This window comes from Leucoraja erinacea, chromosome 7 (assembly GCF_028641065.1).
Source record: "Leucoraja erinacea ecotype New England chromosome 7, Leri_hhj_1, whole genome shotgun sequence".
Lineage (NCBI taxonomy): Eukaryota > Metazoa > Chordata > Chondrichthyes > Rajiformes > Rajidae > Leucoraja > Leucoraja erinaceus.
In genome coordinates, this window is record NC_073383.1 from 16,680,520 (window position 1) to 16,706,682 (window position 26,163).

General features: G+C 46.1%; 2 pseudogenes; one reads left to right on the forward strand and one right to left on the reverse strand.

Annotated features, from left to right (window-relative positions):
• LOC129698552 (uncharacterized) overlaps nt 1-24,348 on the reverse strand; it is a 71,147-nt pseudogene extending 46,799 nt beyond the window's left edge.
• On the forward strand, nt 15,136-15,303 carry LOC129699160 (U2 spliceosomal RNA; annotated as a pseudogene).
• Nucleotides 24,349-26,163: the final 1,815 nt, after the last annotated feature.

Sequence of the window (26,163 nt, forward strand, 5' to 3'; positions counted from 1 at the left end):
ATATGTGGGATATTGATTTAAATAAATATAGCATTTGTGGTAAAAAGATAATTTTTATAGCATTTATTCGACCTATTAAAGACATCGGGAGCGTTTTCCAGAATTTGATTAGATTATTTAGTTTCTTAAGTAAGGGGCTATAATTGGCGTTAAACATAGCGTGATAGTTTCTAGTGATTTCAATTCCTAAATATTAAAATTTTTCTGTGGCTATTTTAAAGGGGAATTTCAAGAGATGTGTTGAGTCTTTTGGTTTTATCGACATAATTTCACTTTTGTTCCAGTTTATTCTGTATCCTGAGAAAGATCCAAAGTCCTCAATTAGATTTAAAATGTTTGGTATACTGATTTGGGGTTTTGTGATATACAGTAATACATCGTCTGCATATAAGGATATTTTTTTATTTGAATATTTTGTATTATAACCATAAATATCCGGGTGTGTTCTGATTTTTTCAGCTAAAGGTTCAATTACCAGAGCAAATAACAGCGGTGATAATGAACATCCTTGTCTATTGCCCCTTGATAATTGGAATTTCGTAGATAGTATATTATTAGTTAATATTCTAGCCGTGGGTTTGTTATATAATAATTTTATCCATGCGATGAAGTTCTCTCCCATTTGAAATTTTTGCAATACTTTAATCATATAATCCCATTCTACTTGATCAAACGCTTTTTCTGCGTCCAATGAAATGATAGATAACTCTTGTTCTTGAGGTTTGTGAGAGTGCATTATGTTAAGCAGACGTCTCAGGTTATTAAATGAATGTCTCTTAGGTATAAATCCCGTTTGATCCTCATTTATTAATTTACTAACATATTGACACAGTCTTCTAGCTAGTGTTTTCGCTAATATTTTTTGATCCGTATTTAACAAAGCAATAACTCTATATGAGCCTGGTTCATCTATATCTTTATCTTTTTTAAGTATTAATGTGATCGTTGATTCTGCTAGTGTTTCAGGTAAGATTTGTTCTTTAAAAGCATATGTATACATTTTCTGTAGACGTGGTGTAACTATGTCGTAAAAACATTTCTAAAATTCATTACTGAATCCGTCTGGTCCTGGTGTTTTTCCATTCTTAAGTGTGTTTATTGTGTCTTCTATTTCCTTAGATGTAATTTGTGCTCCCAGTTGCTCTTGTTCCTTCAGTTCTGGTTTTGGAAGGTTACAATTGTCCAAAAATTCAGAAACTTTATTATTGTCTATTAGCGTTTTTGATGTGTATAAATTCTTGTAAAATTGAGCAAATCTTTTATTGATGTCATTAGGTAGTGTTAATAATTCCCCTCTATCTGATTTAATCTTTAAAATTGCATGATCTTTTTGCCCGTTTTTTCAGTTGGCGTGCCAAAAGTTTATGGGGTTTATCCCCAAATTCGAAATGTTCTTGTTTTGTAATTTGGAATAATTTTATAACCTTCTCTGATAATAATTTATTTAGCTTAAATTTCAGTATTCAAATTTTATTATGTTTATCCATAGTTGGAACTTTAGCATTATCTATATCTAGTTGTCTGATTTGTTCTTCTAATTGTCTTTGTTCATCCTTATTCTTTTTGTTTTGAAAAGCTTGATACGAGATAATGACTCCTCTAATAAATGCTTTGAAGGATTCCCATAATAAAGTGGGCGATATATCTGGTGTATCGTTTGTCTCAAAAAATAGGTACATCTGTTTTATTAGATATATACTCCCTTGTGGGTCTTTCAAAATTTGTGAGTTAAACCTCCAGAACGATTTGTTCGTAGACATTCCTTCTAATTTTAGGACAAAAGTTAGCGGGGAGTGATCTGAAATCGTATTGGTGTGACATTTAGGGTTCATAGTATAAGGGATTAGTTTTGTATCCACTAGGAAGTAGTCTATACGTGAGTATGTTTTGTGTACCATTGAATAAAACGAGTATTCCCTTCCAGTCGGATTCGCGATCCTCCAGACGTCTGCTATATTTGTATTTTTTATATATGTATTTAAGAGTTCACTAGTTTTAGCTTTCATATTACCTCTTTGTTTTTGCGTCGATTTATCTAAGTACAGATCTAAAGCACAGTTGAAGTCTCCTCCAATTATAACATTTTGGTAGTTAAATTCTGCAATTATATTCAGGATTTTATTAAAAAATTGAGGATTATCAAAATTGGGCACATATATGTTTACCAAGGTGATTGGCGTAGATATTCTGTTGACAGAGAACATTCTACTTCAAATTTTTGATCCTTTTTTTTCTTTCAGATTCAGATTCAGATTCAGATTCAACTTTAATTGTCATTGTCAGTGTACAGTACAGAGACAACAAAATGCAATTAGCATCTCCCTGGAAGAGCGACATAGAAGATGATTTCAATAAATAAATCTATTTACATGCATACAGTCATAGTGTTTTTCCTGTGGGAGGAGTGTCCGGGGCGGGGGGGGGGGGTGATTGGCAATCACCGAGGTACATTGTTGAGTAGTATGACAGCCGCAGGGAAGAAGCTGTTCCTGGACCTGCTGGTCCAGCAACAGAGAGACCTGTAGCGCCTCCCGGATGGTAGGAGGGTAAACAGTGCATGGTTGGGGTGAGAGCAGTCCTTGGCGATGCTGAGCGCCCTTCGCAGACAACACTTGCTTTGGTCGATCATGCTGGAAATTTGGCATCAGCAAGCTTTCCCTCAACCCAAATTGCATCAGAAGTTTAGATGCAAAAGCAAGGAGATGTGGATGCTGATCTACAAAAAAAGAGGCCACATAGAGTGCTGCATTAACTCGGGATTACTGCAAACGGGAGGAACAGCACCACCTATTCCGCTTGGGTAGCTTACAGCCCAACAGTATGAACTCAAATTCTCCAATTTAGGAAAACCACCGCAACTCCCCTCCCCTCCCCCTATTCTAACCCACACCCCTTCCTTCTCTTTCCGCCCTCCTCCCCTGAGCCCCACTTGAATTTGCACCTATTTCTCCCCCTTCCCCGCCACCCCTGTTCCTTCCACTGGCTTCACAATTTGCAACTCTTCAATCCATTAGTCTCACACCTACGTTTTGTATCACTGGCCTTTGTTTGAACCATCTGCCTATCAACCTGCCCACACCCCCTCTCACCTGTGTCTACCTGTGACATACCACCTCACCTGTGTCTACCTGTGACCACACCTGTGACTACCTGTGACCACACATGTGTCCTGCCTCTCCCTTCTCCTAGCTCTCTTCCCTACTCCCCGACAATCAGTCTGAAGGAGGGTTCCGACTCGAAACATCACCTATCCATGTTCTCCACAGATGCTGCCTGACCCATTGAGTTACTCCAAATCAACTTTGTGCCTTTTTTGTGCATCAGAAGTTTATATTCTTTAAACAGAGACTACGACATCCAGAATTGAATGAGGGTTCTGTTAGTCACATCCCTGAGCTTTAAGAGATTGTTATAGTTTCTGACTGTTCAGACCTGGTCACACTGGATTTCCAGTTTCTACCAGCTTCTGACAATCTTAAAAAAATCAGCCATTATAAAAATCAGCCAGGATTAAAAACCATCCTGACAATGAGAAATTTGTTTAAGCACTTTGAATTCATACAAAGAGAAGATCTAAAGTGATGAGATCAACTTCATCTGTCTTTTAAAACCTGGATATGGGCATGATTCCAGGGAATGATTAGAAACATAGAAACATAGAAATTAGGTGCATAAGTAGGCCATTCGGCCCTTCGAGCCTGCACCGCCATTCAATATGATCATGGCTGATCATCCAACTCAATATCCCGTACCTGCCTTCTCTCCTTCCCCTCTGATCCCCTTAGCCACAAGGGCCATATCTAACTCCCTCTTAAATATTGCCAATGAACTGGCCTCGACTACCCTCTGTGGCAGAGAGTTCCAGAGATTCACCACTCTCTGTGTGAAAAAAGTTCTTCTCATCTTGGTTTTAAAGGATTTCCCCCTTATCCTTAAGCTGTGACCCCTTGTCCTGGACTTCCCCAACATCTGGAGCAATCTTCCTGCATCTAGCCTGTCCAACCCCTTAAGAATTTTGTATGTTTCTATAATATCCCCTCTCAATCTCCTAAATTCTAGAGAGTATAAACCAAGTCTATCCAGTCTTTCTTCATAAGACTGTCCTGACATCCCAGGAATCAGTCTGGTGAACCTTCTCTGCACTCCCTCTATGGCAATAATGTCCTTCCTCAGATTTGGAGACCAAAACTGTACGCAATACTCCAGGTGTGGTCTCACCAAGACCCTGTACAACTGCAGTAGAACCTCCCTGCTCCTATACTCAAATCCTTTTGCTATGAAAGCTAACATACCATTCGCTTTCTTCACTGCCTGCTGCACTGCATGCCTACTTTCAATGACTGGTGTACCATGACACCCAGGTCTCGCTGCATCTCCCCTTTTCCTAGTTGGCCACCATTTAGATAATAGTCTGCTTTCCTGTTTTTGCCACCAAAATGGATAACCTCACATTTATCCACATTATACTGCATCTGCCAAACATTTGCCCACTCACCCAGCCTATCCAAGTCACCTTGCAGTCTCCTAGCATCCTCCTCACACCTAACACTGCCCCACAGCTTAGTGTAATTCGCAAACTTGGAGATATTGCCTTCAATTCCCTCATCCAGATCATTAATATACATTGTAAATAGCTGGGGTCCCAGCACTGAGCCTTGCGGTACCCCACTAGTCACTGCCTGCCATTGTGAAAAGGACCCCTTTACTCCTACTCTTTGATTCCTGTTTGCCAGCCAGTTCTCTATCCACATCAATACTGAACTCCCAATGCCGTGTGCTTTAAGTTTGTATACTAATCTCTTATGTGGGACCTTGTCGAAAGCCTTCTGGAAGTCCAGATACACCACATCCACTAGTTCTCCCCTATCCACGCTACTAGTTACATCCTCGAAAAATTCTATAAGATTCGTCAGACATGATTTACCTTTCGTAAATCCATGCTGACTTTGTCCAGTGATTTCACCACTTTCTAAATGTGCTGCTATCCCATCTTTAATAACTGACTCTAGCAGTTTCCCCACTACCGATGTTAGACTAACTGGTCTGTAATTCCCCGTTTTCTCTCTCCCTCCCTTCTTAAGATTAAGTATACCTAACCTATTGCAGAAAAGCAAAGCTTCGCTGCTAATTATAGACTCAGGTTTTGCTATAATGACAGTAGATCTGAACTAATACATCTTCATGCAAAGCAGGTTCTGTTAACTGTCAGTAACATAGATATTATTCTGATTCATATAGTCAGTGTCAACTATTTTGTATTTGCAGAGATTTCTGATCAATGTTTCACAACTAAAACTCTCATATTGATTCAAGAATAAATGTTCCACACACAACCAATGTTTATTATTTGTCACACCTTGTTTACCACGTTACTGTTTCCAGACACAGGCGGCACAGTGGTGCAGCAGGTAGAGATGCTGCCTCAGCACCAGAGGTCCAGGTTCAATCCACTGGGCTGTAAGCTGCCCAAGCAAAATATGTGATGCTGCTCCTCCAATTTGCGTTTAGCCTGACAATGGAGGAGAAGTCTGTGTAGGAATGGGAAGGAGAATTAAAGTGTCCAGCAACTGGGAGATCAGGTAGGTTCAGGTGGGCTGAGCAAAGGTGTTCCGAGAAATGATTGCCCATTCTACGATTGGTCTCGCCGGTGTATAGGAGTCCACACCTTGAACAACGGATACAGTTGATGAGGTTGGAGGAGGTGCAAGTGAACCTCTGCCTAACCTGAAAGGGCTGTCGGTCCCTCGACAGAATTGCGGGTGGAGGTATAGGGATAGGTGTTGCATCTTCTGTGGTTGCAGGAGAAGGTACCTGGGGTAGGGGTGGTTTGGGTGGGAAGGGATGAGTTAATCAGGGAGTTGCGGAGGGAACAGTCTCTGCGGAAGGCGGAAAGGGGTGGAGATGGGAAAATGTGGCTAGTGGTGGGATCCCATTGGAGGTGGCGAAAATTCTGGAGGATTATGTGTTGTATGCGATGGCTGATTGGGTGGAAGGTAAGGACTAGGGGGGCAAGGGGGAGCAAGTGCAGAGCTGAAGGGTACCGAGGAGACATAAGTGAGGGCCTCATCCATGATGGGTGAGAAGAACCCATGTTCCCTAAAAAATGAGAACATCTCCGATGCTCTGGTTTGGAAGGCCTCATCCTGGGTGCAGATGCGGTGCAGACGGAAGATTTGGATTAGGGGAGTCCTTACAGGAAGCAGGGTGGGAAGAAGTGTGGTCCAGATAGCCATGGGAGTCAGTGGGTTTGTAGTAGATGTTGGTCAGTAGTCAGATACCTGCGATGGAGATAGTGAGGTCAAGAAATGGTAGGTAGATGTCAGAAATGGTCCAGGTGAATTTGAGTGCCGGATACAAGTTAGTGGTGAAATGGATGAAGTCAGTGAGTTCTGCATAGGTGCAGGTGGTGCTACCAATGCAGTCATCAATGTAGCGGAGGTAGAGTTTTGGGGGTAGGGTCACAGAACGCCTCGAACAAGGATTGTTTGACATACCCTACAAAGAGGCAGGCATACCTGGGGCCGATGCGCGTGCCCATAGCTACCCCTTGGATTTGGATGAAATGGGAAGAGTCAGAGGAAAAGTTGTTGAGGGTAAGGACCAGCTCCGCTATGCGGAGGTGAGTATCGGTAGACGGGGATTCGTTGGTTATACAAAATTCTGGAGTAACTCAGCGAGACAGGCAGCATCTCTGGGGAGAACAAATGGGTGTCAAGACCCTTCTTTAGATAGAAACAGCCAGGATGTGCCCTCTTTCATGGTAAAGGCATATAGGAAATAACATACCACGCCATGCCCTCACTACAGATAACCGTGAGTTGTAGAGGTGCTGAGAATCTGTTGGTGAACTGTCCCTGTCGGAGAGAAGTGGTCCAGGTCTGTGTAGACAAAAGAGCAAAAACGGCCGTTCTGAAAAATGATTTGCCAGCACAGAAATCATGTCAAACACTTCAATGCTCCTCACATCCATCTATATCAGCCAATCCAGTCAGCAACTGAACAGAAATAGAGCATTGACCTTTAGTTTAGTTTAGAGGTACAGTGTGAAAACAGGCCCTTCAGCCCACCAAAGTCCATGCCAACCAGCAATCCCCACACACGAGGGACAGTTTACACCTAAACCAATGAACCTGCAAACCTGTACGTCTTTGGAGTGTCAGAGGAAACCTGAGATCTCAGAGAAAATGCATGCAGGTCACGGGGAGAACGTTAAACTCCGTATAGACAGCACCCGTAGTCAGAATCGAGTGTCTGCCGCTGTATGGTGGCAACTCTACCATTGTGCCACCATGCCACTCGATGAACCTTTATGAGCATATATTGAAGTGAGAAAATATGGGAGAGCTGGTGATTCGTACAAATATCAATGTAATACAGAACTGGTGGAAATAAAACGTCAGAGGAGTCATAGTCATCGAATCATACAGCACGGAAAAGGACCATCCTGCCTAACTCGTCAATGCAGACCAAGAAGCCCCATATATGCTAGTCCCATTTGCCTGTGTTTCATCCATTTGCCTCTTAACCTTTCCAAATTGGGGAGAAAGTGCCAAATGTTACCAAAGTCAACACTAGCTGTGATCTCACTGAAGAGCAGGCTCAAGGGGGAGCTTGGACTATCCCTGCTCCTTTTCTTGTGTTATTATAGAAATTGCATCTGCCCATTTTAAAGGCAGGTGGTGGGTCAAAAAGCAGCACGACACCACGTTAGGTTAAAGACTTTCTGTTGCTTCAATTATTTACAAATAACAGTTTTGCATAAGAAAATGTAAACTAGAAGTTCAGTTTAGAGGTTAATTTTTCATCGAGCATTGTTCTACAGACCCAGCAGGTTGAAGCCAGATGGTTAGACCTAGAATTTAAAACAATTATTTAAAATAGAGGTCTCAAAGGAACGAGGAACTTTTCTGAAAACTCATAAACAACCATTTTTTAAAGAGAATTCCTCCGTCTGCGCCGCATCTGCACCCAGGATGAGGTGTTCCAAACGAGGGGATCGGAGATGTCCTCATTCTTTAGGGAACGGGGTTACCCCTCTTTGACTGTAGATGAGGCTCTCACCAGGATCTCTTCTATATCCCATAGCTCGGCTCTCACTCCCCATCCCCCTACTCGTAACAAGGACAGAGTCCCCCTTGTCCTCACCTTCCACCCATCACATACAACGATAATCCTCCAACATTTTGACATCTCCAGCGGGATCCCACCACTGGCCACATCTTCCCATCTCCTCCACTTTCAGCTTTCCACGGAGACTGCTTCCTCCGTAACTCCCTGGTCAATTATTCCCTTCCACCCAAACCACCCCCTCCCCTGGTACTTTCCCTTGCAAAAACAGGAAATGCTATACTTGTCGCTTTACCTCCCCCCTCGACTCCATCCAAGCACCCAAGCAGCCTTTCCAGGTGAGGCAGAGGTTCACCTGCATCTCCTCCAACCTCATCAATTGCATCCGCTGCTCCAGGTGTCAACTGCTCTACATTGGTGAGACCAAGCACAGGCTTGGCGATCGCTTAGCCCAACACCTTTGCACAGTTCGCATTAACCAACTTGATCTCCCGGTGGCTCAGCAATGCAACTCCCTCTCCCATTCCGTAAGCAATCTTTCTGTCCTGAGCCTCCTCCATGGCCAGAGTGTCCCACCGCAAATTGGAGGAGCAGCACCTCATATTTCGCTTGGGTAGATTACACCTCAGCGGTATGAACATTGACCCTCAATTTCAGGTAGTCCTTTCTTTCTCCCTCCTTCCCCTCTCCTTCCCAGCTCTCCAACAGCCCACTGTCTCTGCCTCTTCCTTTCTTCTTCCCGCCCCCCCCACCCCCACATCAGTCTGAAGAAGGGTCTCGACCCGAAATGTCACCTATTCCTTCGCTCCATAGATGCTGCCTCACCCGTTGAGTTTCTCCAGCATTTTTGTCCATCTTCGATTTTTCCAGCATCTGCAGTCCTTTCTTAAACATATTTAAGAGGGAGCTTTCTCTTAAAACCCAATAAAGTGCATTATGTTAAACATAGTGCTTTGTTGCTATAATCTGCATTTAAATTGAACACAGAAAATTGGACATAGCAAATAGTTGCACCAGATGCTAATTTTTTTTTCCATTAGATGCAAATTTAGTTTAGTTTAGAGGTATGCCATAGAAACCGGACTTTTAACCCTTCGAGTCTATGCCAACCATCGATCATCTGTTCACACTAGTTCCACTGTATGTTATCCCACTTTTGCGTCCACTCTCTACACATTAGGGGCAATTTTACAATGCGCAATTAACCTACAAACCCGCACGTCTTCGGAATGAGCAAGGAAATTGGAGCAACTGAAAGTAATCCAGGCAGTCACAGGGAGAACGTGTAAACTCCACACAGACAGCACCCGAGGCCAGGATTAAACACACATCTCTGGTGCTGTGAGGCTGCAGATCTACCAGCTGTGCCACTGTGCATGAGTTATTGAAGTGAATCCTGCTATTAGTTCCGCTGTCTTCCTGAATCAGGAATTAAGTATATGATATGGAAATGGAAAATCATTGCCAAAGGTATTGAAGAGAATTAATTAAATTTATGGAAGTTTCATTTTATTTTGTGTACGAAGGAACTGTAGATGCTGGTTTACACTGAAGGTAGACACAAAATGCTGGAATAACTTAGCGGGACAGGCAGCATCTCTGGAGGGGAAGTATGAAGGGTTGCTGCCTGTCCTGCTGAGTTACTCCAGTTTACTTTGTTTAGTTCACGTGAGTATTATTTTTAATTAGGATTCCAGGCTTTCAGGATTCCAGCACTTAGGATGCTAAATCAAAAGGACAGCTGAGAATTGTCGATCTGGAGCTGGAAATCCCTCTTTAAAAAGAGGATGGATTTACATCATTGATCAATGCCTGCTAGAGAGAGCAGTTGTGCAGACAGAGAGCAGTTGTGCAGACAGAGAGCACTGGACTTTAAAAGATTTATTCATTGCAGGATGTCGGTAATGTCGGTAATCTATTGTCCCTGAATTGGAAAAGGCAGTTAACTGAATAAGTCTAGATTCACATATAGACCAGATTGAGGAAGACCGATTTCCATCCCAAACTAACATCAGTGATTTTTATGTCAAAAGACCCAAAGGGCTGGAGCAATTCAACAGGTCAATCAGCATCTCTGGGGAACATGGATAGGTGGCATTTTGGATTACGACCTTTCTTCCCTATGCCTCTTCCTCAGACTGAGTCGGGAGGCAGGGGGGAAAGGAAGCTGGAAGAGTAGAAGGGCAGGACCAAGCCTGTCAGGTAACTGGTTGATACAGGCAAGGTTTTATTTTTGAAAGGTAGATGGTTGGACAAAGGCCGGAGATGAAAAGGCAGAAGGGGTGGGGCAAAAGGATTGCAGAGTTGCATATTGTGAAGTCAGAGGAGGGAATGTAGATGGAAGGGGAGGAGGTGGTGCAAAGTCAGCAGTCAAAAACCAGACACGGATCAAATCAGCAATACTGTTTGTTCTACAGAGAGGACATATAGGTGCTCTGTGTTCGGCCAGGTGGGGCATAGGGGAGATGGGGAAGAAGGGGAAGAAGGGAGAGGGGTTTTAGAGAGGAAGAAGGGAGAGGTGGGAGGTTATAAAGTTACCTAGTTGGAAGATTCAATATTCATACCATTCGGTTTTAAGCTACACAAGTGGAATGTGAGATATTATGGGATAGTTTGCATGTGGCCTTACTCTGATCATTATGACAATCTGGTAATTTTATGGCTACCATTACGGAGATAGCTTCCCTCACGATCCTATCCCTGTTTCAATGTGCCATGCCTGAGGAAAGATTTGGAAGCTCATCCCATTTATAAGTAGGGTGCAAGTCAAATGAGGGGAAGACCCTTAGAACAAGAACATAGAGCAGTATAGCACATGAATTGGTTCTTCGGACCACAATGTTTGTGGCGAACATGATGCCCAGCTGAAATCTCACCTGCCTGCAAGTGATCCATATTCCATCATTCCCTGCACATCCATGTGCCTATCTAAAAGCTCCATAAACCTCCATCATATCTGCCTCCACCACCACCCCTGGCAATGCGTTATAGCCCCTCCCCCACCCTCTGTGTGAAATAACTTGCCTCATATGTTATATCCCCCCTCCCCCCTCTCATCTTATAGTTATGCCATCTGATGTTGCATATTTCCACCCTGGGAAAAAGGTTCTGACTGTCTATCCTATCTATGCCTCTCATCTGTCTATATAACTAAAAGTCTCAACTTGACCACTTCCTATCTGCGCTGTTTATTGATTTTAGGAAAAACGCTACCCTATGATTTTTGGCCATCTTACTCACAGTCCTCCTCCGCTGAGGCAGCCATGAGGATTTTTCTGATTGATGAAAAATAAAAAAGTTATGAATGTTTAAAAAATCTTGAGATCAGCTGATTGGTCCTCTCGCCTATCAATCACCATGATGAAGGTAACGCCCCTTCCGGTGGGAGATTACTATAAAACCCCGGATGCCTGGACGTGAGTCACTCTGGAAGATCACGAGGGAGAGGCCAGAACAGTGATTCTGCTGTGAGTCAACTGAACCTACTGTACTGTGAGTCTGTATTGTACTTGCAATAAATAATTTGTTAGCCCTTAATGAAAATCAGATGAGTTGTTTGGTCTGCCCTGTGCTTGAAACCGAAATGGCAATGCGAATGAAAGGAAATTAAAATGAGATGAGTTGTTTGGCCTGCCGTGCTTGAAATTGAAATGGCAATGGAAATGAAATGAAATGAAAATGAGATGAGTTGTTTTGCCTGCCTTGTGCTTGAAATAGAAATGGCAATGGAAATGAAATGAAATGAAAATAAGATGAGTTGTTTGGCCTGCCCTGTGCTTGAAACTGAATTGGCAATGGAAATGAAATGAAATGAAAATGCGATGTTGTTTGGCCTGCCCTGTGTTTGAAACTAAAATTGCAATGGAAATTAAATTAAATGAAAATGAGATGGGATCTGGGGTCCTTGTACATCAGTCTATGAAGATAAGCATGCAGGTACATCAGGCAGTGAAGAAAGCATGTTGGTCTTTATAACAAGAGGAATCGAATATAGGAGCAAAGAGGTCCTTCTGCAGTTGTATAAAGCCCTAGTGAGACCACACCTCGAGTATTGTGTGCAGTTTCCGTCCCCTAATTTGAGGAAGGACATTCTTGCTATTGAGGGAGTACAGCATAGGTATACAAGGTTAATACCCAGGATGGTGGGACTGTCATATGCTGAGAGAATGGAGCAGCTGGGCTTGTACACTCTGGAGTTTAGAAGGATGAGAGGTGATCTCATTGAAACATTCTCTGCCTCAGAGGGCAGTGGAGGCAGGTTCTCTGGATGCTTTCAAGAGAGAGCTAGATAGGGCTCTTAAAAATAACAGAGTCAGGGGATATGGGGAGAATGAGTTTCTGAGCTGCCAGCCAACCAGCCCTGAGTTATGAGCTGCCAGCCCACCAGCCATGAGTGACTGAGCTGTCAGCCCACCAGGCCTGAGTGACTGAACTGCCAGCCCACCAGGCCTGTGTGACTGAGCTGCCAGCCCACCAGGCCTGAGTGACTGAGCTGCCAGCCCACCAGGCCTGAGTGACTGAGCTGCCAGCCCACCAGGTCTGAGTGACTGAGCTGCCAGCCCACCAGGCCTGAGTGACTGAGCTGCCAGCCCAGTAGGCCTGAGTGACTGAGCTGCCAGCCCACCAGGCCTGAGTGACTGAGCTGCCAGCCCACCAGGCCTGAGTGACTGAGCTGCCAGTCCAATAATTAATTTGGCCCAGATTGTCCATACTAGCCCTCTGCAAACCAGTCCCATCGGCCCAGAACATCCATACTAGCACTCCAGAAAGCCTTCCCCCCACTGGCCACCAATATTGGAATTGGTGGAGAGGTGGAATATTGCATTGGGGGACCAGCCCTCCCGTGTGAACATGGGACCCAACAGGTCCCACTTAGTCTAGTAATTTTATACACCTTCACCATCATAATAATGATTAGCTGTAATATTCAAAGATACAAACTCAAAGTTAAATGAGATGCTTGAGTCCAGTGAACACTTGCATCCATCTTCATCCTTTTCATATCTACAGCTTTGGGTAAATTTTAAGGCAATCTTATCTATCATACTTTAATCTCACCACTTGCAGTTGAGTTGAGTTGAGTTGAGTTTCGAGATACAGCATGGAAACAGGCCCTTTGGTCCAATGAGTAGTCACTGACCATGGATCACCCGTTCACTTCAGTTCTATGCTATCCCACTTTCTCATCAACTCCCTTTTAAAATATGAACAATTTTACAGAGGTCAATTAACCTACAAACCTGCACGACTTTGGGATGTGGAAGGAAGCCGTAGCACCCAGAGGAAACCAACGTGTTTACAGAGAAGACGTGCAAACTCCACACAGGCAGCTCCCAAGGTCAGGATCGAACCGGGTCATTGGTGCTGGGAGTCAGCAGCTCTACTGGCTGTGCCACTCAACTGCCGATTTAACTCAACTTCCCTGGGATTCAAACTCCTGTTTCTAGATCAATGGACCACATCTCTGGCTTATTCAACCCAATGACTTACTCAACCCAATGACTACGTCTTTGAAGAGTGGGAGGAAACATACGCAGATCATGGGGAGAATGTACTAACTCTGTACAGACAAGCACCCGTAATCAGGATCGAACCCGGATCTCTGGCGCTGTAAGGCAGCAACTCCACTGTGACATCGCTGTGTCATTGTGTCGTCACATATGCTTGAGATAAACTTCCCAATCTTCCAATCTATTTCATTGCAGGCTTTGTTGATTTTTATATTCTGCGCATCTTCTGTAGATGTACACTATACTGTGCCTTCTGTTTATTTTCTCTTGTGCATTACCTAATGTAATGTATGGTATGACTTGAATGGATAACACAAAAAACTAAAATTTTACTTCGGAGTCACGTGAGTGACTTCGTGAAGAACCCCGCTTCCACGCATGCATGTCATATCGCTACACGCATGGCAACGAGTCACACAGGGGGGAACGGCGTTCCCCAAGCGGGAGAATTTGAAAGTCGGGAACAGCAGGTAAGAGACTCTGCGTTTTCCCTTTTTACTACTTACTTTTAGGTGGCTGCGGAAAGCTGGCGGGGAGACCCGTGGAGGGCGAGCAGCCGGCAGCAGCAACAGCACGAGTTTCCCTGGAGGGGAACAACCTGTGCCCGACTTTGCTCCCGCACCGGCAAAATTCACCTCTCGGCCGGGCGGGAAGCAAAGTAAAGAGGTCCGTATGCCAGTCTCAAGCGAGACTGGCTTGGGACCAGTCGCTAGCAGCCAGCGCAGAGGCTGCGGGACAGACAGCACGGACCAGCGGTACCGGGGCTCGAAACGCTCAGCGAGTGCAGAGGCACTGATGGAGTAGGAACGGGACGTTGGGGACGAAAACCTTCTTCAAAAGGTAAGCACCGGGATAGGAACAGCCGGGTTTTACCGGCTGCGGAACTGCCGCGAAGGACCAGGCCCGTGAACACCGGGGTTGGTCCGAGCGGCTCGAACCCGCAACGGAGGGAACGACGGTCACCAGCGGGAGAAGGAAAGTCGGGAACAGCAGGTAAGAGACCCTGCGTTTTCCTTCAACTTACCTTCTAGGTGCAGACATGGACTGGGTCCATGTAAGCTGCAGAAGGCCGGCGGGTGAACCGCGGAGGAGTGGCAGCAGCAGCAGCAGCAGCAGCGGCAGTCGGCAGCGGCAGCTGCAGGAGTACCGGCAGCTGCAGGAGTACCGGCAGCGGCAGGAGTACCGGCAGCGGCAGGAGTACCGGCAGCGGCAGGAGTACGTGCAGCGGCAGCAGCACGTGCAGCGGCAGCAGCAGTGGCAGCAGCAGCGGCAGCCGGCAGCTGCAGGAGTACCGGCAGCTGCAGGAGTACCGGCAGCGGCAGGAGTACGTGCAGCTGCAGGAGCACTGACAGCTGCAGGAGCACTGGCAGCGGCAGGAGCAGCATGGGCACATCGATTCCCGGAGGAGGAAAACACCTGTGCCCAACTTCGCTCCAGCACGGTGAGAAAATTCATTTTTCAGCAGCAAAGGACTTGGCAGTTGACTGGCTGCAATCTACTACAAGGGACCAGTATGTGAGTACCAGGGTCGGTCCCAGCGGGGTTTTTAGTTACAATGATCGCTTCTAGGCCTTTTGGCTAAGATCAAGTGTAGTATCTGTTCTTATCAGTTTAATATCTGATACGTCCCTTATCTAGGGACCATATATTAAATAAAATCTATAGTAGCTGTTATCATCAGTTTTAATGTCTTATATGTCCCTTAGCTAAGGACCATATAAGTAGGAGTGCCCAGAATTGAGGGCATTAGAGTGGGGTTGACCGGCTGCAACGACCGCAAGGGACCAGTACCGTCAGTACGGGGGTGGGTCCCAGGGGTCTAAGATAAAGGAGCAGCCAGGAGCGCTGAGAGCGTTGGTGCCGGGTTTAAAGGAATAGATGGAAGCAGCTGTGCCAGTTATCCTCCACACCGGCCATATCCACTCCACGGAAGGAAGGACAATACTGGAGAAGGAGGACCGTGGAACAGCGGGCAGCCAGCGGCACTTGGATCATCCGTAGTGGGATCAGCTGTGCCCGATGTCGGCCCCGCACCGGCCAGCTCCATGCGGCCGAGCGGTAGGCTAGACACAAATCAAACAAGGTAGTGGACTGAGAAGGGTCCGACTTTGCATAAAACCGCCGGCAACCAGTGCCCGAGAGGGCTGGAGCGGGAAGAAGCAGTGTATGGAGCCTTGCTCCAACGTGATAACCCATAGCAGTACCTCTTTGAGGGCTGCACAATGCTTCTACCCCATCAGAGGGGAGCACTGTGGGTCAGTTCTGGGTTGACTTGCAAGAGGGGTCCGCAGAACAAAAGACAAGTGGGCAGCAGTTAAGCCCCACATGGGTACCCCGTGCGGGACCCTAGAGATCTCTAACTCTATAAAAAAGAGTAGGCAGGACCCTGATGGGCCAGAGCCTGGTAATACAGCGTCCCATGATCCTAACACAGCAGGGACTCTGCTGGACATGGTGGCTGATTACTTTAACCAAGTCAAACATGGGTAGACTTGGATCCAGGATGGCAATAGTATTACTATATGTCTGGCCACAAACGCCAACAAGAAAAAATTTACAAACACTGGCCAGACATCTGCCACCTGGCAACGGTGAGGCATTACAGGTGCCCAGTGTAAACCAATGCATTTGGCAGCATATGGGGACGAACATCAGGAACCAGGACCTCAAGATCCAGAGAACCTTAAAGGGATTGACGGAAGGCATCATAGAATACACCCGCACCCTGGACTAAACGTAGGTAACCAAAGACCATCTAGACGCACTAGCTCTGTTTAGTAATATGCAATATGACCTGAACTACACGTGGAAGGGGGCCATTCAGCCAGCACTGGGACCCAAAAAAAAAAAAAAAAAAAAAAAAATGCTACCATTTTGCAAACAAAGAACCGTGAGTGGACAAAGCCAAGACACTGGGGCTCATCAAGGCCAGCGCAAGGGCCTATTTTGGAGCATGATACCGGCCACAGGCAACGCCATAAAAAATGTGGCTCATACCAGTGGCAGTGCTAGAAATCAATAACCCGCAGGATCCTTTTTTAGGGTATGGCCAGGGCGGCCACCCTGGAAGATGCGGAAACCTCAACCTCCCACACAACCCCGAACAAAGAGATATCAAACCAGAACCTCCTTTTTCAAAAAAACCAAGGAAATAACACAACCACCGGTAACCATGGAGGTAGGTGGGTGGGGTTTTCTTCTGTTTAAAATAGGGACCTATGATGGTAGGGGAGGTTACAACACTACAGTTATGTATGGTATATAATCACTACAGATTCATATAATCTCAGCAGTAGTCAGGGTTATCTGATAAGATTTACTCATCCCAATAACCACAGTACAACATACACCAGAAGGGCATTTTGTCCTTACATAAACCAAACAATCTAAAACCCACATGGTCTACAAAAATTGTACACAAAAGATGTGATTGAGCATACTTTTCATGGAACATTAGAATTGTATCAAACATATTTATTAAAAATAAAATGGAGTAGGGTTGCAGGATTATCATTAATTTTAACCCTAAACACATTTGTTCTAGATATTCATTTTAAGATGGATACTCTTATTTCTTGATAAGACTTGGTGTCAGCTGCGGGTTTTTCTATATGGCAGGCATTGACTCAAAGAGGAACTTTGGCAATAGAGCTTACAAAAGGGGCAATCATTAGCTCCAATATTATTTACTAAAATTCTAAAACCAGCTTGGCATTGTTATGTAACAAAGCCATAGGGTGATGTTTTCCCCCGTTCGGCCCCATCAATGGGGGACTAGGGAAAATTCAACTACACTCGGCATCTGGAATTCTCAGAGTTCCGACTGACCTTCTAAATCATGGTATTCGGTCATACAGGGGATGGTTTAGAACCATGTTCCCTAATGAACATAGCCAAAAATTATTAATTTATCCAGTGACTGGAGGCAGTCATCCATGCCATAAGACTATGGATTATGGATTTATAGAGTCTAAAGACCCACTGCACGGCATTGGGCTGTCAGACAGGACGATGAATCTCATCTCATCTGCACTAAGACTGTCAACACGGAAGCAGTACCTTTGGACACATCAAGAAATGGGGCATATGCTGCTTGGACAACAACCTCGACCAAAAGGACAAGAACATTCTGGCCGTATTGGAATTTTAACAAGCCTCCATTATGATAATCGATGGAGCTACAGTGCCATCAATAGTGCCACAAGTGCACTCTCCAATTACCTATCACAAGGAACGGAGCGGCACGCGGTGGGAACGCACCCCTGGTAAGAAAACCAGGTACTCCGAAATCTGGGACGTGGGTGTCGTTTCTCAACATGCTGAGTAGCTTGTAGCTCATAACAGCGTTGTCACTTCAGTAACAGACCAGGAAGATGGTTATGCTCATGGTGTTATTTACCGCACAACAAGTCCAGCCATTAAGCAAACTGAGCCTGGACTCCCTGATCATCTCACCGAGAAACTGGTGTTGTCATACAGGATTTAATAAAAGAAAACAGATCGGGTTTCCTCGGGTCAAGTGTTTGAATTTATGGTACACCCATATGGCAAACGACTGTGTATAGCAAGACACATCTAACAATATATGGAATATACTAAGAACATTCGAGGTCAGAAAATGGAGTTGTTTATCTCTTAAAAGAAACCGCATGAAAGGGTCACGACTCAAACTATATTAGGTGGCTCAAATAGGTCCTAAAAATGACACTAATGTTTTAACTCTCATTCCACCAGGGCTGCAGCAACATCCGCAGCAAAAATTGTACAGGTACCCACAGACCAAATCCTCAGAATGGCAGGAGGGTCATTTTAAAAAAGGGTTTTCCACAGGTTTTATAATAAACCAGTTAAATTTTGGAGCCATCATTTGTATTAAGAAGACATTTTATGTCCAACAAAATAATTGCCCGAAAGGTTACAGGGCTATGATTCTCAAATTTAAAAAAATGTTATATAATTTTTTCATTATACCACACAACTCTTTGTATAATTGTGTTTTAAAATTACTAATGATGCTCTCTCCCAATACCCAAGGCAGTTGTGAAGCATGGACTCGTTCCACGGCATGAGGTCACAGAGCTTTGAAATCTTCACGAAGTCACTCACGTGACTCCGAAGTAAAATAGTAAGATTAAACGAGAACTTACCAGTTTGAAGTTTGATCTGTATTTTATGAGGAGTTACGATGAGGGATTTTGTGCCCTCCGCTCCCACCCTCTTATGATCATATCAAAACTGGTATCTCTTTGATAATCTTACTATGTTAGATCATTATAGGTTCCTGTGACCTCACACCGCTGCTTTGAAGAATGACACGCATGCGTGGAAGCGGGGTTCTTCACGAAATCCCTCATCGTAACTCCTCATAAAATACAGATCAAACTTCAAACTGGTAAGTTCTCGTTTAATCTTACTATTTTCACTGTATCTTGGTACACAAGACGATAGATAATAAACAATAACAAAACCGATACCAATAGATTAAAAAAAAAAACTGTTTCGGGTCAATCATGTCTTTCTGGAAGAAAATCTGCCCTCCTTAACAGGGACAGCTTTTGATTGCAGAGTGGTTCACCCTAAACAATCCTAACATGCAGAAGTGGGATAACATAGACTAGTGTGAACAGGCGATCAATGGTTGGCAGGAGCAGGCTAGGTTGAAGGGCCTGTTTCCATGCCATACATCTGAACTAAACTAAATTTGCATCTAATGGAAAATAATTAGCATTTGGTGCAACTATTTTGATACATCCAATTTACTGTGTTCAATTTAAATGCCAATTATAGCAACAAAATTTTGTTTAACTGTGCACTTCATAGGGTTTTAAGAGATAGGTCCCTATTAAAAAAGGTTATTTGTGAGATTTCAGAAAGGCTCCTCATTAGTTTGAGGCATGTATTTTAAATCATTGTTTTAATTTCAGGACACAAACCATCTGAACATGTATTTAAGGATTGTCATGGATGCCATGATTGATATAAATACATCGATAGATGCTCCTGAACACATCAGATTCAGATTCAGATTCAATTTTAATTGTCATTGTCAGTGTACAGTACAGAGACAACAAAATGCATTTAGCATCTCCCTGGAAGAGCGACATAGCAAATGATTTGAATAAATAATAATAAGTGTCCGGGGGGGGTGGTGATTGGCAGTCACCGAGGTACGTTGTTGAGTAGAGTGACAGCCGCCGGGAAGAAGCTGTTCCTCGACCTGCTGGTTCGGCAACGGAGAGACCTGTAGCGCCTCCCGGATGGTAGGAGGGTAAACAGTCCATGGTTGGGGTGAGAGCATTCCTTGGCGATGCTGAGCGCCCTCTGCAGACAGCGCTTGCTTTGGACAGACTCAATGGAGGGGAGCGAGGAACCGGTGATGCGTTGGGCAATTTTCACCACCCTCTGCAATGCCTTCCGGTCGGAGACAGAGCAGTTGCCATACCATACTGTGATGCAGTTGGTAAGGATGCTCTCGATGGTGCAGCGGTAGAAGTTCACCAGGATCTGAGGAGACAGATGGACCTTCTTCAGTCTCCTCAGGAAGAAGAGACGCTGATGAGCCTTCTTGATCAGAGTAGAGGTATTGTGGGTCCAAGAGAGGTCATCGGAGATGTTGACTCCCAGGAACCTGAAGCTAGAAACACGTTCCACCTCCGTCCCGTTAATGTGGATGGGGGTGTGCGTGCCGCCTCTGGACTTCCTGAAGTCTACAATGAGCTCCTTGGTCTTCTTGGAGTTAAGGGCCAGGTTGTTGTCAGCGCACCATGCTGCTAAGTGCTGGACCTCCTCCCTGTAGGCCAGCTAATCGTTGTTGCTGATGAGGCCAATCACCGTTGTATCATCTGCATACTTGATGATGGTGTTAGTACCATGTACAGGTGTGCAGTCATAGGTGAAGAGGGAGTAGAGGAGGGGGCTCAGCACACAGCCCTGTGGAACGCCGGTGTTCAGGGTGAGGGTTGAAGAGGTGTGCTTGTCTAACCTCACAGACTGGGGTCTGTTGGTTAGAAAGTCCAGTATCCAGTTCATCAGTGATGTAACCTGGGGTCATTGGGTGTTTCGTGTCTTTCAACATCAGACACCCTCACCCAGGCGACCCAGCCGTGGTTGATCAGACCACGACTTGTGTTCAGGTGGGATTCGCTCCTCCCCATGGACCACCTCTCCTGATCTAGAGCCATCTCGAGGCCTTCTCCGCTGCCTCTGTGGTGTTCTTGATGGCCCTTCTCCTCGCCACTCCGTTGATGCCCAGTGCATTTAAAGCTTTGTAGAGCGATTGCCCTGCAAAACCTCTGCAGCCAACCTCGATGGGCATACACCTTGCCTTCCAGCCCTGCTTACGGCAGTCTATGACCAGCTCTTCATACTTGGCCATCTTCCTCTTGTGGGCCTCCTCCAGACGGTCCTCCCACGGCACTGTCAGTTCCAACAAGACGATGTTTTTGGTCGCCAGGAGGATATCTGGCCTCAGGGTGGTCGTGGCAATGTGCTGTGGGAACTTCAGCTGTTTCACCAGGTCTACGGAAAGCTGCCAGTCCTGCGCAGTCGCCAGGATTCCTGACTGATTCCTGGCTGCTGTGGTTCTTGGCAGCTGCACTCCGGCCTTCACGAAGGTGATCATCTGGGTGGTGGGGCGTTCTCGTCTACAGCTGCTGATTCCCATGCTGATGGCTTCTGCAATGGGTTTAAGAACCTGGTCGTGACGCCATGTGTACCGGCCCTGCCCAAGAGCCTTTGGGCAACAGTTCAGGATGTGTTCCAACGTCCCCTTGCCTGAGCATTGCGGGCAATCTGGAGATTCCGCTTTGCCCCAGATGAAGAGGTTCGATGGGCTGAGCAGGACATCTGCCTGGACCAGGAACTTGATGCGCTGTGGTTCAGCCTGCCAGAGCTCAGTCCATGTGACTTTTCGGTCCATTGCCTGCTCCCACCTTGTCCAGGCTCCCTGCTGCCTCAATCCAACTGCTCTGGTACACCTCTCCTCCTCCACCACTGCCCTCACTTCATCCTAGACCAGCCTGCGCCTCTCCTTCCCCTTGGCCTTGTCAAACTGGGGAGATGGGAAGATTCCCAGGACTGCTCTTCCCCGAGTCACTGCTCCCACCAGGACTCTGTGGCGTATCCGGGAATCCGCTTGCAGCACGGCTTCGCCGGCTCTCCACTTCCTCCCAGTTTTCACCTCCAGCCCTGCTTGAGCCACCTTGTGGTCGCTGGAGTCCCTGTACAGCATCACCTCTCTGGCCCGAGTCACCTTGTCTCCTCAGATCCTGGTGAACTTCTACCGCTGCACCATCGAGAGCATCCTTACCAACTGCATCACAGTATGGTATGGCTACTGCTCTGTCTCCGACCGGAAGGCATTGCAGAGGGTTGTGAAAATTGCCCAACGCATCACCGGTTCCTCGCTCCCCTCCATTGAGTCTGTCCAAAGCAAACGTTGTCTGCAAAGGGCGCTCAGCATTGCCAAGGACTGCTCTCACCCCAACCATGGACTGTTTACCCTCCTACCATCCGGGAGGCGCTACAGGTCTCTCCGTTGCCGAACCAGCAGGTCGAGGAACAGCTTCTTTCCGGCGGCTGTCACTCTACTCAACAACGTACCTCGGTGACTGCCAATCACCACCCCCCCCCCCCCCCCCGGACACTTATTATTATTTATTCAAATCGTTTGCTATGTCGCTCTTCCAGGGAGATGCTAAATGCATTTCGTTGTCTCTGTACTGTACACTGACAATGACAATTAAAATTGAATCTGAATCTGAATCTGAATCTTGAACTCCTCCTCCAGGGACTTCAGGGGCAGCTGGAGCTTAGTGTTATTTCCGTAAAGGGCGATGCTGCTAAGGCTCCTGGGCAGTCCCAGCCACCTTCTGAGAAAGCTGCTGACTTTCCTCTCCAATCTCTCTACGATGGATATTGGGACTTCGTAGACAAGCAGTGGCCAGAGTATCCTTGGCAGGATACCATGCTGGTAAATCCATGCCTTGAACTTGCCGGGAAGCCCTGACCGGTCCACTGCTCTCAACCAGCTCTCCAGCTCCTGACAGGTTGCCTGGACAGATGCTGTATCCTTCAGGCTGCTGTTAAACACCTTGCCAAGACTCTTCACTGGCCTTTCGGAGACAGTTCGGATTGGTGTCCCTTCGATGCTGAAGTGGAACCTGTCCATGACTTTGCCCTTCGTCAGCACCAGTGACCTTGATTTTCCTGGCTTAAACCTCACCCTTGCCCATCCAATCAGTTTCTCCAACCCCTGCAGGATCCACCTGCCTCCTGGCACTGACTCAGTGGTGACAGTCAGGTCGTCCATGAAGGCTCTGATTGGTGGTTGGCGCATTCCTGACTTGGTCCGAGGGCCCCGGCACTCTGGCTCAGCAGACTTGACGATCATGTTCATCGCCAAGGCAAAAAGGATCACAGAGATGGTACAGCCTGTGATGATCCCAACCTCCAGTCTGTGCCACTCTGATGTTACTGACCCTGATGAGACTCTCATGCTGAACTGGTTGTAATAGTCTAGGATGAGATCTGCCACTTGGCCCGGCACATGATGCTTGGCCATGACTGTCTGGATCAGCTTGTGCGGGATGGAGCCGTAGGCGTTGGCCAGGTCAAGCCAGAGCACTGTCAGGTCACCCTTGTTCTCCCTGGCTTCTCTGATGAGCTGGGTCACCACTCCCGTGTGCTCTAGACACCCCAGCACTCCAGATAAGCCCTTTTGCACTGAGCTGTCGATGTAGCCATTGCTGGAGAGGAAGTTGGTCAGCCGCCTCGCCACTATGCTGAAGAAAATCTTGCCTTCAACGCTTAGCAAGGAGATGATTCTGAACTGATTGATTGTCTTGGAATCTTCTTCCTTTGGGATCCAGACTCCTTCAGCGAATCTCCACTGCTGCACCACTTTTCCTCTCCTCCAGATGACATTCAGGACCTTCCACAGCTGTTTCAGTAACAAGGGGCAGTTCTTGTAGACCCTGTAGGGGACTGCGCTCGGGCCAGGGGCTGAGCCAGATCTTGCTCTCTTCACAACGTCCTAGAAACATAGAAACATAGAAATTAGGTGCAGGAGTAGGCTATTTGGCCCTTCGAGCCTGCACCGCCATTCAATATGATCTTGGCTGATCATCCAACTCAGTATCCTGTACCTGCCTTCTCTCCATACCCCCTGATCCCCTTAGCCACGAGGGTCACATCTAACTCCCTCTTAAATATAGCCAATGAACTGGCCTCAACTACCCTCTGTGGCAGAGAGTTCCAGAGATTCACCACTCTGGTCCTGGACCTCTTTCAGGAGTGGCTCTTTACTATCAAACTCCTTGATGGGTGGAGGTGGTTTTATCAGGATATTGCACTGGCCCAGCTCCTGCTGCCTGACGGGGTTACTGTAGGTCATCTGGATGTGCCAGTCGATCTCCACCTTAGAGCAAGCCAAACTCCCACTGCGCTTCTGCCCAAGTAGTTGTTTGGTGAAGCCGAAGGGGTTGGCTATGAAGGATGCTCCTCGCTTCCTGGCTCTTTCCTTCCGGCGTCTTCGGTGCCACTCAGCTCTACGGAGGGTCATCAGCTTCTTCCTCAGGATGGTTCGCAGCTCAGCCAAGGGGGGACGTTGCTCTTCCCTTGCCTCTTTATACTGCTTCTTGAGGGACTTCAGCTCCTGCCGGATCTTGTGGATCTTCGTTGCTCGTGCGTTCATGGTGAAAGGTGTTCTGGCCGGCTTCTTCTCCACTTCTCCAAACCTTTCCACAGCTAGGCTGATGATGATTGTCGTCATCGTCCGCAGCCTACGGTCCACGTCTCCCTTCGCAGTTGCTTCTAGCACCTTGTCAACGTCCTCGTCGAACTGATGCCAGACTGCTGTCTTGCAGGCCTGAGGCCATTTGACTCGTACCTTCTCTGGAGAACTGTTCCGAGTGACTAGTTCGGCCACTTGGAGGCTTCGGGCTCTATGGGGTGATTCCGGGCCCGGCTCCTCCTGCGTCTCACCAGGTAAAATACCTGTGCGGTGTGACACTCCCTGTCCCTCCAAACACTTCATCCGGGTCTGATGAATCTTCAGGCCTCGGCTGTTCTTGCAAACCTTACCACATCTGCATTTGATACTCATAGTCGGTTGTCCATTGCCATTAGTCGTTAACCTTTGATCAGTCAAATTGAGGTGCTCATCCTCCCCCCCCGCTCGGGCACCCCTGGGGGTATTTTTCCATGTGATTTTCTGTAGCATGATTTGGGTCTCCTCCTCTAAGAGGACCCGCCCCGCCCCGGTAACCGTCTTTCCGAGCTGTCCACTGTCTCTCCAGTCGTCACCACCCAATTCTTGTTTGTCACATACATACATATATTATATAGACAAATATAAAAATATTGCCAACTGGCAAATTGCCTAAGGAACCTTGGATTTTGACTGAAATTGTGTGGAGTTTAACCTAACGGAGCATCCTTCTTTGAGGAAAAACAACTGTGAGGCTTTGCAAACAAATGTGGCAGAACTGTTAGGACATTTTTATTGTTCATTATCTAATTGCTTTGATGATAATAGAACTGAGTGTGAAAAAACACCACCTGCTCAGGGTCAAACAGGGCAATCTCTTGGAATATCCGTTGTTGCAAACAAAATCATGGAACTGTGTTGTACAATTGTAGGCCGCTTGAGGGAAAACTTGAAACACTGTAAACTGTTCAACTACTGCCAGATCATTGTCCATTTATGATACAAATTTTAATTGGCCAACAGCCAATTTTGGAGCTATAACTTATAACTGTGCCATATAACTTTTTGTAGAAGAATGGATCGCCAGTCATTTTATCAATGTGCAGGAATGATATGCAGGTGTTGGTTCATATTGAAGATTGACACCCAATGCTGGAGTAACTCAGCGGTCAGGCAGCATCTCTGGAGAAAAGGAATGGGTAATGTTTTGGGTCGGAACCCTTCTTGAGACTGACAGGTAGAGAAGCCATATTATCAAAGTTGATCATCTACGACTCACCATTGACCTGACCAGTCATCATTAATTCATACATATAGCAATTGTTATGCAGAGTAAATTGCAACTCAGAAGGAGTTCTGAAGCTTGGGGGAGAATCATGGTGAAAATGTGTTGCAGTTGTGTGTAATTGCAAATTACGATAAAGGTCTGTTGAAGCTCATTATTTATTCATTCTTGTTAAAGACATCTGGACAGATACATGGATAGGAAAGGTTTAGAAGGATATGGGCAAAATGCAGATAGAGGGACAATTGGAACAGGGCATCTTGGTTGGCGTGCGCAAGTTGGGCCGAGGACCTACCACCATGCTGTATGACTCTATGACTCTACATGAGAAGTTTAGCATTAGTAACTAAACATGACTGGTATGATCACGGACCAGCATGCCTTTAGGATGTGGGAGGAAACTGGAGACCTAGATTAGACCTGGCATTCATGGAGAAAATGTAGAAGCATACTACAGCTGTCTATTTGTTTTAATCCTTCTTTGTCTTATTTACTTATTCTACATTGAACATTGAACAGGAACATGTCTTCGGCTCACAAAGTCTGTGCTGAACATGATGCCAAGACCAACTCTTGACTGCTTTCACATAATC